We start from the raw sequence: 20,754 nt of genomic DNA on the forward strand, positions 1-20,754 counted from the left end.
AAAATTGAGCATATTTATTTTTCTTGTCTCCTTCTCAGCATGTTTCCAATAAAGTATGGTATAAACACCGCATCTCAAAGGGAATATGGGCCATAGCTGCTTTTTGGAAGTCCTAAGAGTTTTGGACGTTCCAACGGTTGTGATTTGGTAAGCTAATTCTCGTGCCAACAATTTATCCGGTACATACAATGGGAGGACATGGGGTCTTGTGGCGCTACCAAACACCCATATATATGTGAATTTATCTTCCCTGAACCAATTTCCCACAGTAGTCAAGTCAACTTCTGCCTCCTCGGAAATCCTTGGGGCAGGCTTATCAAAAATGGCATAATAGATAGGCAACATGAAACCATTATAGATTTGATACAAGTGGTCTTTATAATGTGCCTTCCATAACATCTGATGATAGATGTGGATTGGCTTAGGGTACTGTGGCATCCACCTCCTCCCAAGTATCGGGTATTCGGAATTAAATCAAAGCATATCCATAACATAAGCACTGTAATAGAAGGGGGGAATAGTCCTGGTGGTTTTGTGTGAATTGAATCTAAAATCAAGAATTGCAGAGGCTAACTTATCAGACAATATATTCGCCCAATCCATTACATAACTACTAGTTGCCACTTCCATTAAAGGAACCATTTCGATATCAAATTATGTTGAATCATGCATTCCCCATATCCTACACATCATTGCCCCAGTGTAATAGTACGGAGATGCTAAGGAATCCACGGAGTACTTACCCGACGATTCATGTTTGTGCTTTGTGGGATTTTGTCTCCACTGTCTAATTGGGGCTGATTCCATCTCATTCTCCTCAGCGAATTTCTTCAGAAAAGCTTTGTTGTATTTCTTTTAAGGTTCAGGAAAATGGTACATTTTCCTCAAGTCATCAGGCTGAAATGAACTGAAAACTCTTCCATCAACTGTACAAAAGGTCCTATTAGAAACAAGAATTTGTTTGACCACCCATCTGACCACATCAATGTAAGGTAGAATTTTCTCCCGAACTGCTATCCTGTGTAAAAATGAGTCAGCCAAATCTTTTAGCAAGGCTTCTGATTTATTAGTTGAGCCTACAGTAGCTTCTTCCGACACTTCCTCTGGTTCTTCTGCCTCAATTAAATTATAGATGCTTTTCCAGCTTGTATTTCCAAGGCCGAGACGTGTAGTGTTTGAAATTAGGCCCTTCTTGCTTGGTCCTGGGTCACTGGTGGGCTGGACTGTTACTGCAGGGGCCGCTGCCACAGCGGATCTCTTAGATTTCTTTCCCATTTGCTTTAAACTTGATACTTCGACGGAATTCTACACAAGGAAGGAAACCAGCGTGATACAGAGAAATAGATAACATGAGCCAATATGAAAGAGTTATATCTATTAGCGAGTAAACGAAGATCATGGTGAAATTGCCGGAGATAGAATCTAAGTGGAAAATCTCAGCATAACTACTTCATTAATGGTCCGCTTCACCTGTCAATCATGATAAGGGAGCTTTTAAATATCCAACATAACGTCTATATGGTGAATAATTGATTCAAGCGTGGCTTATATTTTTGGCGGCTAATCGCATTTGATGATTGGCGACATGAAAGGGAGGGTTTTCATAATAATCCAAAATATCGTACAATCACCAAAGGTGATATAATGCATGTCAATATTTAATATTTTTAGAAACACGCGCCCTGATTTAATGCGTCGCAATCGGGATAGGGCTCGGGTCACTTTATTTACGCTATTGCGAAATCACCGATCGCCAATGGTGATACGCCTTATCGCATCGGGGGATTTGAAGGTGTCACAATTAATGAATTTATTACCACAGCTGATTGCCGATAGCGATACCTTTTATCACATCGGAGGAATGGGGGATACCTTATAAATGATGCAGCTTGCCTTCCCTCGATATCCGATAGCGATTTCCCTTTTCGTATCGGAGTAATTCAATGGGCCTTTATTTATGTTTCTATTATTATTGCGATATGCGATCTTGCGATCGCTTTATCGTAATAATAAAAAGCTTTATGATTTGTTAAAAAGACCTATTTTATCATTGTTTAAAAGGGATATTATATTTCAATAGGACCCTTTAATGAGGGTTTTTCTAATAATAAGTTAATACCAATTTATTCACACATCTATGTTTAAAAGGGACCCATTTCATATTATGAGTTTTAAAGAAAAATTTTATGAAATGGGGGGTTGTTGTACAGCACAACACAACCAGAGGTGGGATTCGATTATTGAGGAATCCCGTATTCGTTGATTGCTCCAACAGATAGACATCATCTGGGATATGGTAAGTCAATGAGAAAGGATGCTCCATCGCATTAAGATGATGTACAGGTCGATACACCTTTTCAAAGCCCTAAGGAAAGATCTAATTTGTGATTTTCCCAAACAACTTGGAGTCGTCAAGAAACCCTTGTACAAGGGTCTTGCATGTTGCATACATTGAGCTCTGGGAGCTCTGAGGGCTTGCGGTTATTACTGGAGCAACAAACGACCACAGGGTGACTCACCCTCCCCTGGTGGTGCGCACTGGAACAAGATGATTCGCTCTCTTGTGGACAAGATGATTCACTCTCTTGTGGAACAGGATGATTTTCTCTCCTGTGTAGTAGGATGATTAGTTCTCCTATGAGGCCTAGATTGATGTGTTCTCCATGGTGATTGTAGTAGGATTGACATGTTCTCCTGTGAGGCCGGGATTGATGTGTTCTCCATGGCGGCCTAGATTGATGTGTTCTCCATCGTGATTGTAGCAGGATTGATGTGTTCTCCTATGAGGACAAGATTGATTAGTTCTCCTATCAAGGCATCTTACCCATGTAGTCTGGGACTAATGGGAAGTACCTCTCATCTAATCAATGAGCAGGGAAATGAAGTTAGGGACCATAGTAATACCGATGGACGCATTGTTGTATCTACCGTACTCCCTACACTAGGATGACCTCCATTGATCTGGGACCAGTGGCAAGAGTTGTACCATACTATGACACTGACTTCGGGTTGGTTGAGACTGGTCTCAGACCAGTGGTACATACTCCGAGACTGACTTCGTGTCAATGCAGTACTAGTCCAGGACCAGTGAGAGTGGTACATACTATGACGTTAACTTCGGGTCGGTTGAGACTAGTCTGGGACCAGTGATACATTCTCTGAGACTGCGATATTGGTCTAGGACCAGTGGTAGGATTGATACTTACTATGAAGCTGACTTCAGGTCGGCTGAGACTGGTCTGGGTCCAGTGGTACGCACTCTAAGACTGACTTTGAGTCAATGGAGGATGATACTGGTCTAGGACCAGTAGAGTTGTACTCACTATGACGCTAACTTTGGGTTGGTTGAGACTGGTTTGGGACCAGTGGTACATACTCTGAGACTGACTTTGAGTCATTGTGATACATCCTCGATCATTTCTTCTTCTTCTTAATTTGGACAAAAGCAAAGCAGAACAGAACAATGCAAGAGCAGAGCAAAACAGTACCGATCAGTACAGGGCAGAACAAGACAAAGAAGAACAGGCAGAATAGAGCAGAGTAAGGCAAGGGTCAGGATGTACAGGGAAATGCATTTGATGGATGAATAGTAACGACCGATAGACAGATTGCAGATGAAGTTCTCGCTGGTTGAGAGGAAGTGTTAAAATTGGCAACCAGGGAAAAACTTCATGTGGGTCATCTTATTCATGGATGATAATATTTTTATTAGGTTTCTCTAATCGAGAGGTGTAGGATTGATATAAACATCATCCGATTCCGATAAGTATTCATGGAGATATGAATTTATTTTGATTATGGAATTATTATCAAGTCGACCTACAACTCATGTAGGCTCCGAAGCCCAACAGTTGCATCTATTCAAACACCAATGTTGTGTATAAATATAATAGGACTTTTCCTCATTTTCACTCACTCATCTCATCACATCTCTCTCTCTCTACTCCATAGAAATGAGTCTCTTCTCTATTGCGCAGAAATGGGTCTCTCTCTCACACATGTGAAGCCGGAAGCTGTTGAACCTGAAGCTGTAACTGTAGAAGTAAAGATTGAATTGCGTGGCCTAGAAGATCTACTCTTTGGAACTGTGTTGTAGGTTCATCTGAACCTCCTCTAAAAGCCGCAACTTTTTGTGGTGGAATGAAGTCAATCCGACGAATGGTTTGCAAGATATCGATTGCCCTAGTTTGAAGCCAGAAACTGTTGAACCTGAAGTTGCAACTGTAGAAGTAAAGATTGACTTGCGTGGCCTAGAATATCTCCTCTTTAGAACTGCATTGTAGGTTCATCTGAACCTCCTCTGAAAGCCGCAAATTTTGGTGGTGGAATGAAGTCAATCCGACGAATGGTTTGCAAGATATTGACTGCCCTAGTTTGAAGCCGGAAACTGCTAAAACCAAAGCTGCAACTGTAGAAGTAAAGATTGACCTGCGTGGCCTAGAAGATCTCCTCATATGAACTACGCTGTAGGTTCATTTGAACCTCCTCTAGAAGCCGCAAATTTTGGTGGTGGAATGAAGTCAATCCGACGGTCAGTTTGTGAGAAATCGTCTACCCTAGTTTGATAATGAAGCCGCTAATGTTGATGCTGCTGATCTAGGGTTTGCTACTACTGATATGAATCAGATTTATTGTACTATTTTTCTCTGCTGAATTATTGAATATAAAAGAAGATTTGATCAAAGGGTTTCCCCAGACATTGTGGGGTTTGTCCTTGGCTAACCACCACATCTTTTGTCTCTTGTCTTGGCTTGTTTTCTATCGATCGTTTAATGTTCTATTTGCACTTTACGTTATGTACATGTGATTGCTAATCTGTGGAATATAAAAGAAAAGAAGTAAACTGTTATAAGCATAGAACATACCATAACTTAACAAGCCTACTAACTACACCACACCCGTGGCCGTATAGTATCAAGTGGCTTCACCAAGGACGAGATCTCTAAGTTCGCCAACAGTGTCACGTTCCCTACAACATCAAACCCTTCACATACGTGGTATTATGTGATGTTGCACCTCTGGATGTTTGTAATGTATTATTAGGCCAAATAGGTCCCACAATTTGGCATTTCATCTTCTAGGGTTAGGTTTTTGGATGTTTAGGGTTTTCCATTGTTTCTCAACAATAAAATAGGCCTTCAAGCCTCATTGTAAGACAGTTTAGAGGCATGTAGCCACCACATCTCTTCTCAAAGGTAAGTTACCATCGCCCTAGTTGGTTTATTTCCGTTTATGTTTGTAAGCATATTTCAGTATTTTACATTAATGAAATGAAGTATTATTCCCACTCTACCTCTATGTTTATGGTTATCTCTGTAATTTGTGGCATTCCTATTTAAATCGGGATCAACAATAAAGAAAACCAAATCTCACACACCATTGGCAATCTCCATAGCCACATTACATAATTATATTTTTTTAATATATAATTCTATGATTTTAATTTATTAAAATTGTGATAACTTATAAAAGGTGTAGTCTTCCTTTCTTTTCTTTTCTTTTCTTTTTTCCTAAATTCAAGTAATACAATATTTATTTAGTGGGATTGAGATTTCCTAAAAAATAACTTTCATCAGATAAGTAGCAAGGTACCTTCTCTATAGGATAGTCAACTGCAAGAATCCCACTTCGACATGCGAGAATATCTTCTACGTGGTATATCAATCATGTCTTGAGAGTTTAGAGTTGCAGCAGGACCTTCTCTATACGATAGTCAACTGCAAGAATCCCACCTGGACATGCGAGAATATGAGTTACAACAAGACCTTCTCTATAGGATAGTCAACTGCAAGAATGCCACCTGGACATGCAAGAATATCTTCTACGTGGTATAACAGTCATTTCGTGAGAGCCTTTAGAGTTGCAACATCTCTCCTCGATAACATTTAAATCAATCATTCTATTTATAGGACAATGCTTATCTAGAAACCATGATAAAGCAAACCAAAGCTCACACACCACAATAAAGAAAACCAAATCTCGCACACCACTGACAATCTCCATAGTCACATTACATCATTATATTTTTTTAATATATAATTTTATGATTTTAATTTATTAAAATTGTGATAATTTATAAAAGGTGTAGTCTTCCTTTCTTTTCTTTTCTTTTTTCCTAAAGCCAAGTAATACAATATTTATTTAGTGGGATTGAGATTTCCTAAAATATAAAGTGATATGCCTGAAAAGTGTTATAATCATTCTAATTGTCGCCACCATCCATTTCATGCTCATTTGCATTATTATCGTCATCGCCAATATCACGATTGTTGTCATCTTAGATATTTTCCCTCAAATTTAAAATAATTTAAATTGTTTGTCTTATCAAAGATAGACAAGGTTGGATACTTGATTGTATTACATTTAACATTAATAATTATTTTTCACTCAAATTGAACTATAGTTAGATTACATAACATATCTCTTCTTTCTTCATCTATTTTTTTCTTCCATATGTGCTATCGACTTAGGGCATTTCCTTTGCAACATCTGGTGCAAATGATAGTTAAGCCTTTTCCATGCTCAACGTCTTCATATAGTCTTCATGATGAACCACACTTGTTGGTTTGAAATGCATCAGCGAAAAATTTCTCTTATGTGATTTCTGTCAAAAGACTTTGCTTAATTCATTATGGATCACACAAGACTAAATAAGAAACAAATTCATGTTATATAAGATCACTTAGTAACAAACACGATGGAAAACATATTAAACATTTAAAAACCTTAGAGTAATATAACACATGATCAAAAAGGAGCCAAAAGGATTAGAGAAATTAAAATTTTAAGATCTACCCTATGTTTATCTCATGGAGAAAATAACTAGGGTATATTAATTAAAGTTAAAATATGGTTTATATGTAAATTAGAGAAGGAATACAAATTAAGTAATAATGGTTAATTGTAAGATCTTACTTTACCAATCGTTAATATTATAGAAAAATAAAGGTCCTATTAAACAATAAGACTCAAAATACTATACTTTTTTATACAATATATAAAAATTAATAGAGGGTCATCTTTTCTCATTGATATCATTTACACTACATATTAAATTCTACTAACTATTCCATTGTAATTTTAACCTTATCATCAAAGCTACAAGAATAATGGTTTCATCAAGATCTAAAATTTCCAACCATAATACTTTCTTCTCAAGAAAATCACAATTAAAAGAAAGAGTCTTTAGTGGGATGAATAAATATGAAACTTTACAAGTCATAATTTCCAGCTAGCTAATTGTTAATTCAATTGCAATTAAATGTGTTCAAGAGTGACTAATTTGATTTTATTCTAAATAACATCCATATGAATTCTTTGCTTAATAGGGGAATTCTATTTCTGTACGATTGGTGTCCAATTATTATGAATTTATTTGTAAGATAATGTCACAATAATTCACTTACCTGAATTTGGCTTCAGGGGCATGAATTTTAACTCAATACATAAATAGAATTACGAAGCATATTTATTGATATTTTCCCATAAACACCTTGGCTACCAATCCTAATTTCAGTGAGGATTTTTTACAAACAATTCATAAATATAAGTAACTGCAACCGTTGAGGCATGATGACAAATGATTTGCAAGCATGCAATCTACAACCATTGAAGCATATTATCCAATTGTTTGCATGCATGCATTCTAAAACCAATGAACAATTTTTTAAACACTTGGTAGCCATAATCTCTTAAGCTAGTTTCACAATAATTAGTTAACATGAATCTAATATTATTCCTAAACCTATTTAACCTCTAATATTTAGGAATTGAAACATGAAATGTTCGCATACTAAAATAGGGAACAAATCATCTTAATCATTTCCGCAAAACGCGAGACCATGCAGAGATAGATGGCATTAACAATATGTGAAATTGTCTAGATTTATGATTTATGTTCTGAAAAATATTTTTTTCGAATTAAATAAGGCATTACAAGTTTGAATTGTATGGATACCCCATGATGTCGTCTTGAATCATTACAAAACAACTCATGGATGCAATTTTTTTAATTAGAAAAGACCTTGACCTTAGAAGCTCATTTTTAGATATTGTCAAACCTATGGTATGCAAACTTAGATCTACATCCATTCATAACAAATAAAAACATATAATTGAGATACAGTTAATTATGTATGGTATTAATTCTTTATAAACTATTTCATATACTACAAGTGAATTGAAGTATTTTTAAATTTATCAAGCATTGTTTTCAGTCAATCATTCTTACAAACACATGATAAGCATCATACGTTTTTGTCATACATAAGGAAAAAAATCCAAAATAAAAGTTAATTAATTATTATTCTCTGAATTCAGACTTCTATGATCCATAATGAATTACAAAATGTCTTTCGATAGAAATCACATAACATAATTTTTTGGCCGATGCGTTTCGAACCAACCAGTGTGGTTCATTATCAGGACCAGATGAAGAGGAAAACCATGGCAACAACTTAAACAGAGAGCAATGTAGAGACCATAATTTCAAATAACGGCTATTTTTGAAAAATAACATTTAAATTATGATATTAACAAATATTATTAAGTAATGACTATATTAAATGGCTAGTTTTTAAAAAATAATATTTAAATTAATTTATTAAAATCAAATATCATTTAAAATTATATTAATGGGGAATAATCGAAAAATATAACTAACAAGAATAAAAAAAGTCAATGTCAACAATATTTAAATTATGATATTAATTGATTAAAAACAAATATTATTAAGTAACGGGTATATTAAATGACTAGTTTTGAAAAATAATATTTAAATTAAGTTATTAAAATCAAATATTATTAAATTTTTATTCTTGTAATGCATTATGCATCCTTACTCATTATCCACATTTGCAAGGATTGCAAGGGTATAATGACTGGATATTTCCTCAAACTTACCTCAAGCTTTTGATCTTCCAAACCATATTTTTGCTGTCATATTTTTGCATTTCCTTTCAAGGGTGGATCCTATAATTCCTCCAGGTATTTTTTGGGTACATGTCTATTTTCTTACTTCTCGTGTAGGCTGCAATTTAGCACTTATATATATATATATATATATATATATATATATATATATATATATATATATATATATATATATATATATACACATACATATATATATATATATACACATACATATATATATATATATATATATATATATATATATATATATATATATATATATATATATATATATATATATATCTAGCATTACCCATTTAGGGATTTTACCAAACACTTGTAAACATACCTTAAAACCCTTCCTAAAGTGCATCTAATTACCTATTTTAATTAAAACCACACAAAACCATAAGTCATGCAACTCTTACCCAACCTCATTCATAATTATTTATTGTAATTATTTTTATCAGTATTTGGATTTTCTTCTGAAATTCGCTACAATATTAAGGTTAGTACAATAAACTACACTAATAGTAATTCCATCTTGAGATCTAGACATCCATACACGTAGAATACTATTAGTCTTCATTATCAACTAAGCCAATAAGATTCCAGATAACATAAGCTTAAATCAAAGTTACATTCTTACAGAAATAAAAATTTCTACAATTATTTATGCTAATACTATACTAAGATTTCAAGGAAATTAACTGTATGCCCGATGCAATATTCAACTCCAATAGATGAAAAAATGCTCCATATTTGATTCCTTAACCAACATATTTGAACATCTTGTTTACCTGCTGAACATATCTAGGAAGAAATTCTCCCGCTAGAGCCCCCAAGTGGTAAAAGCTCATAAAGAGTACCAAAATACAGTTGTAGATAAATATACAAGGTAAGCTAAAGAAGATAAGTTTCACTTCCTGTCAATACCACTCATGCTCAACTCCACCAGGTAGAGCTACTTAGTAATTTAGTTTAGGAGTTTAAGATTCATTTCAATAGAATTTGGCTACTCTCTAAGTCTCTCCCTCTCAAAGACTTTTTCATGTCTCTCCAACTCTCTCTGTCAAGTTTCATTTCTTCTTTCACAATGAACCTCTAGTCCCCCCAATGTGAGAAGACATGAGACACATGTATAGGAGGAGTAACAAATTCCTTTCATAAAGGAGGAGAAATATGCATGCCTTGAGGAAGAGTAACATATTCCATTTAGGGGAGTGTAACTCATGCCATTAAGGAGAGGTATGCATGCTTTAGATAAGGAGACTGTAACAAATGCATTAAAGAGAGCATAAGAGGAATCTTTTATGCCATGTCTTTGATGAGTGTAAGAGGAATAAGAGATGTCTTTAAGAAGTGCATAAGAGAGAGGGTAATGTATCATTAGGAAAGAGAGTTATGTAGAGCCATGTGATTCATCAAGGATAGAGTTGTGAAGTGACTGAGTTGATGAAGGTGACCTGTAATTCCTTTTAATAATAATATCATACTATCATAAAGGATAATATAATATTGATTATTAAATCGAGATTAAACTATTAGGATTGATGAATGATAAGTTAAGTCATTTTCCTTCAACTATACTTGATTACTAAATGATTGAAGGTGGTTTACTATTTTTGGAAAGTCATACTTGAGATACTCGACATGACTTTCTATTTTTATAAAGTCACTCCAAAATTGTTAGAATGAGAGACTTTACTTAAGGAAATTCATGTCTGAGTTGCTAATTTTTAACACCCATGAGTGGTATTTTTCTTTAGGAGAATAAGAATTTTTCACCCTAATACATGCATCTCTATGCCTTAATAGATTGATGACTCTATGCCATGGTCTATTCTAAGGATACAATATTCCACATGTTGATCTTTTAAATATTCAAGACTCCACACTCTAAATGTTTTTATTATAGATACAAGACTCCATGTCCTTATTTTTCTTGGATTTAGGACTCCACGCCCTAATTTTAATCTCTTCTCATGTACTATGCTTTGAAACTTTGCACTTCACGTTGACGTATTGATTGTGAGATCATACTCATCTGATGGTTTGTTGTTAAGGTCTTGTTCCAAGACTTGCACACATCACAATCTCATAGATCAACAAAATCACATGATTTTGATAATGAAATTAACTTAATCACATTTTACATATAATTTTGCACAACTTCCATATTCTTTTTGGTTTTGAAGAAATGAATTTCACAATCATTTATAATATGAGCATCGTTTTTGGAAAATGACCAGGTTCCTGCCACATCCTGCTCCATACAAGATTAAGCATATATAATCATACAAATCATGTATCATCCATAAATCATAATTAACCACATGTTACACATGTCCATGATCATCCATAGATCTATGTGTCTCAATCCTGGATCACCATCCATGTCATACACCTATGTCAAAACCAGGATACCAAAAGAGAAAACATCGATAATATGCACCTAACCAAAATTAAATCTTATACACACAACCATAGATATTGTCATAACAATGAAATAACCATTTTAACCAAACCAAATCTATAGTATACAAGCATATACATAAGTCTGACATGCATAATATTTATATCACTGCATCAAAATCACCTTGTCCAAGTGTCACCAAAGCTGACTAATCAAGAAGGGACACTACATATGCCACCTCTTGGAGTAAAATTGTCTTGAAGTTTTCCCATAGTCATAAGATACTTGGTTCTTCTCAATTATCCTATCAATAAGGTGTTAACCTTATGTATATGTATTTAATACCTTTTTCTTCATGTCAATTCATAGTTTAATGTTTTGCTCAATTTAAGGCTTCTCCATGAAAACCACAACATACCATTCTTAATTGAGTAGAAAATATATCCATGCCATATTAGACATATTTTGATATAAAATTCCAAATATTTCTATATCAAAAACAACAATACAATTAATAATACCATATCAAGATAATATTTTATGAAATTGATATGACATCTACTTAAGTTATCGATAATAATTTGGCATTCTACATGTTTTTATTTCTTGTAGTCCACATGAATCCTACATGTGTCATCTGCTTAGTTATATACTATATTGATATTCCAAAACTATAAATAGCCCACACATTACTTGTATAACAACATTGATGGTCCATCCCATCACATAATCAAACTTGCATGACAAGAGGTAGAAAATCATACGCATACAACTGCATGTTTGCTCGTACATTCCAAATGAGTTGTGTTTTATCACTCAAATTTTACTCTTTTCATTCCACAAGACATAGATTCAATAAAAACCGTTAGGAACCAATTCATATTTGTAAGAAACATTTAATCCTAAGAATAAAAAAAATTGAAGATCAAAGCAATTATTTTAACTTAGCAGGGTAAAGTGGAAATCACTTACATTGTACCACTGAATTTTCCTTGAATTACAGAACCATTGATGTTATTCAATTTAGTTGCATGAGAACTAATTTGATCTTGGTTTAGAAGAATTCAATTCCAACACTTCAATTTGCAATCTTCCAATCCAAGACAACTCACAAAGTAGGTTATCTATAACATTATGTCAATGCCTTTTTCCTAATTACTCATGATTTCTATTCATTAACGAGGTACCTCATTTGGTTTTAGGTATTATTCCTTACTATTAATACATACAAAAAAACAAGCTATGAAAACCATACATTTCTCAAACTATGAAGAATATTGTTGATTTTAGATAAGATTTAGATTATCACAAGTGAATTTGTAGCCTAAAACTAAGTTTTTTTTAACTAACTCTCAAAAGATTACAACCATTTGCAGAAAAACAACTAATTACTCATACAACTATACATCCAAGCACAAATTCCTAAATCAAACAATATCTCCCATTCCATATATAATACAATCATCTTAGGTTTCTAAATAATGCAACAAATTTGATTCATAAAAAATTTGATCTTACTCAAAAAAAATCTGAGCACATATTCTAGTAAAACAAGAACTCATCTCAACATTTCATTAATCTCATACCTTATCCTTTAAGCTCTAACAAAAAAATGTTCCAAACAAACAAAATTGTTATCTCTAAACATGTTATTCTCTTAACAATTACAAGTTAATCCAATTTCAAGAAAGTAATTCATGAAGTTCATAAACAATATGAAATCTTCTTCAAATATGCTAGAATTAATTTGTCTTAAGTCAATAGAAAAGATATTTCATCAAATTATCACAATAATATTTTTCTACATTTTCAAGCATTTGAAAGTCAATTTAATTCTACCTCAATCAAGCACATACGAAAAAAAGTGCAATAGCAGAGTATAAATATCTAGTTCACACTTGAAAACATATATTAAAATTGGTTATTCCAAACATCTTGAATGATCTAATGGTTTACACTATACCAATATTAGTTTCTTCATTCATGACCAAAATAAAATAATGCATTTAATCTCAAAATTCATGTTACAAATATTTATTCCACTAAATTTAAAATATGGACAATTAATCCTTCTTAATCATATCTATGAAATTTCACTAAAATCAATTCTTCATTATATACACAAAGAATTACTTACCTAGTTTCCACTGGTTCAATTCTACCCAGACTCATCTATTGGAATTGTTCTTTGTCTATAAAATTTCTCTTAGATAGTTATGTTGTTTTTCTATAAATATTGGTTAAATGAGACTGAGAAGTAGTTAGAAGCTAGAAGGGATTACAAGTTGTTTGTTAAAAACTCTGTTCAAAGTTTGTTTTGTTGATAATACAAACTCTATTTTGTCAATGGTGGTTTAAAAGTGCATCTTTAAATAGTTTTCATCTAGCCACATCAGTTGCAGAGGGCCCCTGCATTGAAGGAGGTTTTTCACTTGTTGTTTTTATTTTAATCTCTACTACTCTGTTTTTCTGCAAGTCCATTTTCTCTAGTTTTGTTTCATTTCAGTTTGTAAGCAATAGTGTAAGGATAAAAATCAAAAATGTGCAAGTCTTATTCTTCTGAGATATTGTATTAGAAATGACTGAATGAAAAATGAAGAAATGAGAATACACAGTTTCTTAGCTCCTTAATATTTCGATTACTCATTTTCTTAGCATAGAACTTTCAATGATTTGTATTAATAAGATGTTCTCAAAACCTTTCGAAATAATGAGAATTCTAACTTAATTGGTTGAATATCTAATTCATGCAATGATTGAGCTTACTCAACATATTGTCAGTTTTACAATGTCATCTTTTCTTTTCTGTTTTCAGGTCATTACTTAGTTGCATCACTTGACATTCCAAAAAATCATTTCAAGGAGATTGTTTCTATCATGTTCCAAAATCGGATGGTTGAATGGCTAAATGAATGCAATTATTGAATTACCTTTTGCATCAGTATTACTTTTTGATTGTAAGAACTAGATCCATGGATTAGGACTAAATTGTAGATAAGATAGATGCTCTGTTTCTCTTACTAGGTCCTAGCTAGTTAAAAATAATTCTTGGTCTGTTTTTAGGAGATTAGAATGACTTAGGAACCCATACTTCTTTTAAAAACTCATTAGATCCATGTAAATATCTCATAGATTATATATTATTCGACATCAAATAATAGAAACCCCCAAAACAATCATAAAAATATAAAACAACAAAGTAAGAGAAGTTAACTAAGCACATATAGTGCATCACACTTCATCAGTCTACAAACCTCGGTTGATAATTCATTCAAGAAATTTAGGACACTAAATTGACTAAACATTTTGGGTCCATTTCTGGGGAAGTGTAGTTAGGTAACCTGATCTCTTACATTCAAAAAACAAAAAAAAAATTGATATGTGTAGAGAAAGAGAATCTAGGGGTAAATTTATAGCTAGAGGAAGGAGTTCAATTCCTACAACACCACCTACTCCACCAATAGTAGGAAGAGACACACCTCCATATCAAGATCATATCCCTAGCCATAGATCTCCTGAAGTTCTAAGGTCATAAATTCAATCAAGAGGATCTCCTACTTCATCTACTGAGGCGGTCCTAGAGGAGGAAAATCTTGGATCTCCAACAGAAGGAGTAGCCTTTTTCACCTCCACAGGGGAACATATTTTAGTTGAAGAATTAAGAATACCTAGTGAATAAGAATTAGAACCCCCCTCCCACATACCATTAATAGAGGAACCAAAGGAAGAGCAATTAACCTTGCAGGTTGAATCTTATATTGACTCTAAAGAAACTATAATGGCGGAAGAAGTAGAGGATGGAGAATTCACACTGTTTTGAGGAGGAGGAGGTAGAGGAAATAATGGAGAAGGCAGAGGAAATAATGGAAGAGGTAGAGGAAATAACGATGTTGATAATTCTTTTGGATTCCCTATAGTTGATGAAGGAACAAATGCCACAACGAAAAGTATTTCACCTTCTGTCCTCCCAAATTTTCATGGATTAAAAAGTGAAGACCCTGAAACCTTCTTATTTGAATTTGAAGTCTTGTGCAGAACTTATAATTATTTACAAGACTCTAAAAAACTCAAATTGTTCCCTTCCATGTTAAAAGGAGCTACTTTAAAATGGTTCATGGGGTTGGTCACTCAGTCCATTAGAACATGGAATGACATGAAGAAAGTGTTTTTGGACAGGTATTTGGATTATTGCATGCCTATCAATCACAAGGATGAAGTGTTCAAAATGATGCAAAGAGAGGATGAAAATTTAGAGGATTTAATTGAGAGATTCAACTATAACTTAAAAAGAGCTAAAATGGATAAATTAGATCAAGATACTTTAAAGGCTCTTCTATTAAAATCCATTAGAGATGAGTGGATACATTTCCTTAACATGATGGGGAAGGGAGATATCTCTCAACTCCCATTAAGTGACATAGGAGAATTATGTGTTCATCTCTCAAGAGGAAAATCCAGAACTAGGAAAGGTCCAAGAGATCCTTCTCTTGCTAGGGTCAATAAATCTACAACTGGATCAGTGTGTAGGGCAGAAATTGGAAACATGGTTGATGAATTTAAAAAATATTCTAGGGAGCTTTAGTGAATAGATAGACACCCTTAAGTTATAGAACAAGCAGAAAACTGAGACTGATGCTCTGGCTATTTTCTGTCCCAAATGCATAAAGAATCATGCTTTAAGAGAATGTCCTTTAGATGCAAAAGTCATAGAGACTTGTGTAATTTGTTTAGAAAACCATGAGACCAAAAGTTGTCCTTCAATCCCTAGTCTTAAGGCTGTTTTTCAAGAAGAAATAGTTTCAAATCCAACAGAGACTCTTTGCTTTGTCTCTAGCAGACCTTGGCAAGGGCATAACAACCAAATGTATATGCAGCCCCCTCCAAATTGGTATTTTTTGTTGGAAATAATACTGAGAGGGGGGGGGGGGGGGGGGGTGAATCAGTATTATCAGAACTATAAAACTTTTTCAATGCTCAGAAACATATACGCTACTTTCGTTAAGTGAACCAGCGTGTACACGCAACTGTGTCTAAAGAAAACAGCGTATAACCAGAAATCTTATAATTCAGTTAGTTGATCTTCAGTTAAGTGCATAAGGACATTATTCACCATATTAAGAGTAAACAGATGTAGTAGAACAGATCACACAAAAACCACACACATGAACACCATGATATAAGGTGGAAACCCAATGTGGGTGAAAACCACCTGCTGCAAGTCGTCTCTATCTTTCTTTAATATGAAATTTTAGTTTACAATCCTTTTGTACGGGTGCAGCCTTATACCAGTACGCAGGCTACAACCTGCAGAAGGCTACAACCTTCTCTCGTTCTCCAAACTTCCTTGGAAGGGAGCTCCAACCCCCTTTGCTCTTGTACTAGCCAAGATACTAGTACGTAGGTGCTGGCCTACAATCTTCTTTCTTTCAGGTACCACCTTTCATACATTTTCAGACTGGATATTCCTGAAGCATAACATTACAATCTGAAGACCACAATTCATTCAACTTTCACAACAGATCATTGAAGCACAAAACATCCAATACTAGCATCATCAATCACTGAACCACTGAAACCCTGTCAATCACCAGTTACCAGAACACAGAGCAGACTACAGAACTCTGCAATAATAGTCAGACCCAACTGTAAACCCAAAAATCAAGCTTCAAAAGATATACGCTACTTCAATGAGAGAAACCCGTGTATACACGCGCTTTTACCGAAGCCAACCTGCGTACAGATCTAAAAATAAATTCTCTCAACTTGCAGCTGTACCAGACATCAGTTAGACCCAGAACATAACATTGCGTCAGTATGCAGATCTAGAAATATGCATAATCAACCATATCATAATAGTGCATTTCAAATCATTAGATCCCGATCTATCCTTAGATCTAGTCTTCCATCAACCGAAGTGATCTCTCCTTAGCTTAGATCAAGCAACCCAGAACCTGCATACCAGATCTCTTTCTTTTTCAGATATTCAAGCCTTTTCAAAAGATGTGTTTGCCTAATGATCTTCTTCTCCTTATATAGCCTTAGGCCTTGCTCAATACCAAGGGCCAAACCATAGAAATCCAATACCATCAACTTAGAAACTAGGGATCAACACGTCTGTCGAGATACTTTGGTCCAAATACATAGGCTCAAGTACCGAGGACTAACTACCACGGACCAAAGGGAAGCTTCCCGACATATACACCCTTTTCTGTTCATATATCTGCGTGTATACGCTTCTTCGTATATATTTAACCTGCATATACGCGGCTTGGTATGCAGATAGACGGCGTGTATACGCAACTTGGACTTAATTAACCTGCGTATATGAGATTTCTCTTCATTCTGTAGTCTGAACAGAGATCTGTCATCAAAGAGAGTTGCCATCAAGGACAACACCTGTATCATAGCGCCACACCTGTGCCAAAATGCCAACAATCTCCCCCTTTGGACTTGATGGCAACCTCAATATCCTTAGAATCATTCTCCCCCTTTGTCATCAAGGGCAAAGGGCTGTGCTCCCCCTGAGTACATGCTGATACCTCTGCTTGGCTGTGCTGAATCATGCTCCCCCTGACTGTAGGCCAGATCTGCAAAAGATGTTCTTCAACAAGAACCAAGAGTTATACACCATAAGGGACCTTCCTATCACCAAAAGACTCAATACATACATCCATACTCCCTACCAAGAGGGGACACATCAGAAACAACCAATTATATTACATCATTCATCCCAGGCATAGTGGGGAAACCAACATAGGCCGTTACATGACCTTGACACCCTAAAAGAGATATCACAAAAGAGATACATGACATAGAGACAACAGATCTAGACCAAGACTTATGAAAGTCACCAGCAGCATCTGATAAACATCTTTTTAGATCAGCAACCAGGATTTCTTTCTGAGCTCCTTCTCCTGAAACCAACAACCAAAACATCTAAATGCCAACAATGCTTTATGAGACTTTTAAGCTGCTCCCCCTGAACCTGTGCCTGCTGCACCCCCTGAAACTGTGTCTGAAGAATTCTGACATACCCATCTCAGACCTTTTCAAACCAGAGTTTTCCCTTGCTGTTCAGAATTCCATATACGCGATTTATCCTGCATAAACCAGCGTATGTACGCGGATATACTTTCTGCAACAAGCGTACAACATACACGCGACTTACCCCGCATAAATCGGCGTCTATACGCGGATATCCCTTACGTAACTTGCGTATACCAACTTTTCTGTAGAACAGACAAGCTTTAACAGCAGGATGAAGCATCAACTACTCCCAGCTTTTGTCTGAGATATTCAAAAGTTTCCCTGGGCAGTGGTTTTGTGAGAATATCAGCAACTTGTTCCTTAGAAGGAACATACTCCAACTTGACCTTCTGCTCAAGCACTTGTTCCCGAAGAAAATGGTACTTGATTGGTATGTGCTTGGTCTTTGAGTGCATGACTGGATTCTTTGAAATGTTGATTGCACTTGTATTATCACATAAGATAGAGACTGGTGGAGTGCAAGTGATTTGAAAGTCCTGCAAGGTCTGCATCATCCAAAGAAGTTGTGTGCAACAAGATGCTGCAGCCACATATTCTGCTTCAGTTGTAGATAAGGCAATCGAACTCTGTTTCTTGCTGAACCAAGATACTAATCTAGAACCCATGAAGAAAGCACCACCACTTGTGCTTTTCCTATCATCCACACTTCCAGCCCAATCTGCATCTGTATAATCATGAAGAGTGAGATCTGTATTTCTAGGATACCATAAGCCATAGTTTTGGGTCCCTTGAAGATACTTGAAGATTCTTTTGACTGCCTGAAGATGAGTTTCCTTTGGGTTGGCTTGAAATCTTCCAACAATTCCTACTGCATGTGTAATATCTGGTCGGGTACCTGTCAAATAAAGCAAACTCCCAATCATGGATCTATAAGTGGGTTGGTGAACTGCTGCTCATTCATCATTTGCACTGAGGCTGCATCCTGTAACCATGGGTGTACATACTGGCTTTGACTCTTCCATGCCATAATTCTTCAAGATCTGCTTGAGGTATTTGGTTTGAGACAAGAAGATACCTCCTTCATTTTGTTGGATTTGCAATCCAAGAAAATATGTCAATTCTCCAAGTAGTGACATTTCGAATTCTTTCTGCATAACCAAGGAAAAGTTTTGACTCATGGTCTCTTCATTGCTGCCAAAGATAATATCATCTACATAAACAACAAGAATTAGCAATTTGTTATTTTCAACTTTTATATAGAGATTGCTATCTGCTGATCCTTTTGAAAAGCCTTGTTGTTGAAGATATTTGTCCAACCGATAGTACCAAGCCCTTGGAGCTTGTTTGAGTCCATAGAGAGCCTTTTTCAATCTGCATACAAGGTTTGGATCATTCCCAAGAATGAAACCATCTGGCTGCTCAATATATACTTCTTCTTCTAAGTCTCCATTCAGAAAGGTTGATTTCACGTCCATTTGAAATACCTTGAAGTTTTGAAAGCTTGAGAGAGCAAGGAACATTCGGATGGCCTCAAGTCTTGCCACAGGAGCAAAGGTCTCTTCAAAATCTATTCCTTCTTGCTGCGCATATCCTTTACAAACAAGTCTGGCCTTGTTCCTAATTACTTCTCCATTTTCATTCAATTTGTTCTTGAAGACCCATTTTGTTCCTATTACATTCTTATCTTTTGGTCTAGGAACTAATTCCCAAGTGTTGTTCTTTTCAATCTGCTCAAGTTCTTCATCCATTGCTTTGACCCAACATTCATCTTTGCATGCCTCTTTCACATTTTGTGGTTCAGTGGAGGAGAGTAATGCCAAATAGCTTGAAGCTTCTACAAGTGTCCTTCTTGTTTGTACTCCTGCTTCTTTCTGCCCCACAATCTGAGATTCTGGATGATTCTTTTGAACATATCTGGATGGAGTCTTCTCTTCTATTCTTGTATGCTCCTCTGGTTCTTCTTGAGGTTCTTCTTCTTCTTGAGGTTCTTCTTCTTCATCATTCCGTCTTTGAGGGTAGCCTTCATCTTCTTCAATGTCTTCATGATGAACTTGCCTAGGAATATATCCCTTCTCATCAACCACTACATCAATGCTGTCAACAATTCTGCCAAGTCTTTTATTGTAGCACTTGTATGCTTTGCTATGTGGAGAATAACCAAGAAGAATGCCCTCATCTGCTCTTGGTTCAAGTTTGCCAAGTTGCTCATCAGTATTCTTAATATAACATTTGCTCCCAAAGATTTTGAAGTGCTTCACCGAAGGAGTCTCACCACTCCAGATCTCATGAGGTGTTTGAGTGTTGTTTACTCGGACATTTGTTTTGTTAAGAATAATAACCGCAGCATGTGCAGCTTCACCCCAGAAGGTTGCGGGAGTACCTGATTCATCAAGCATAGCACGAGCCATTTGTTGGATTGTTCTGTTCATTCTTTCCGC

The sequence above is a fragment of the Pinus tabuliformis genome, chromosome 2_1, assembly GCF_031772625.1.
Source record: "Pinus tabuliformis cultivar Carrire ecotype Pingquan chromosome 2_1, CPIR1, whole genome shotgun sequence".
NCBI classification, from domain to species: domain Eukaryota; kingdom Viridiplantae; phylum Streptophyta; class Pinopsida; order Pinales; family Pinaceae; genus Pinus; species Pinus tabuliformis.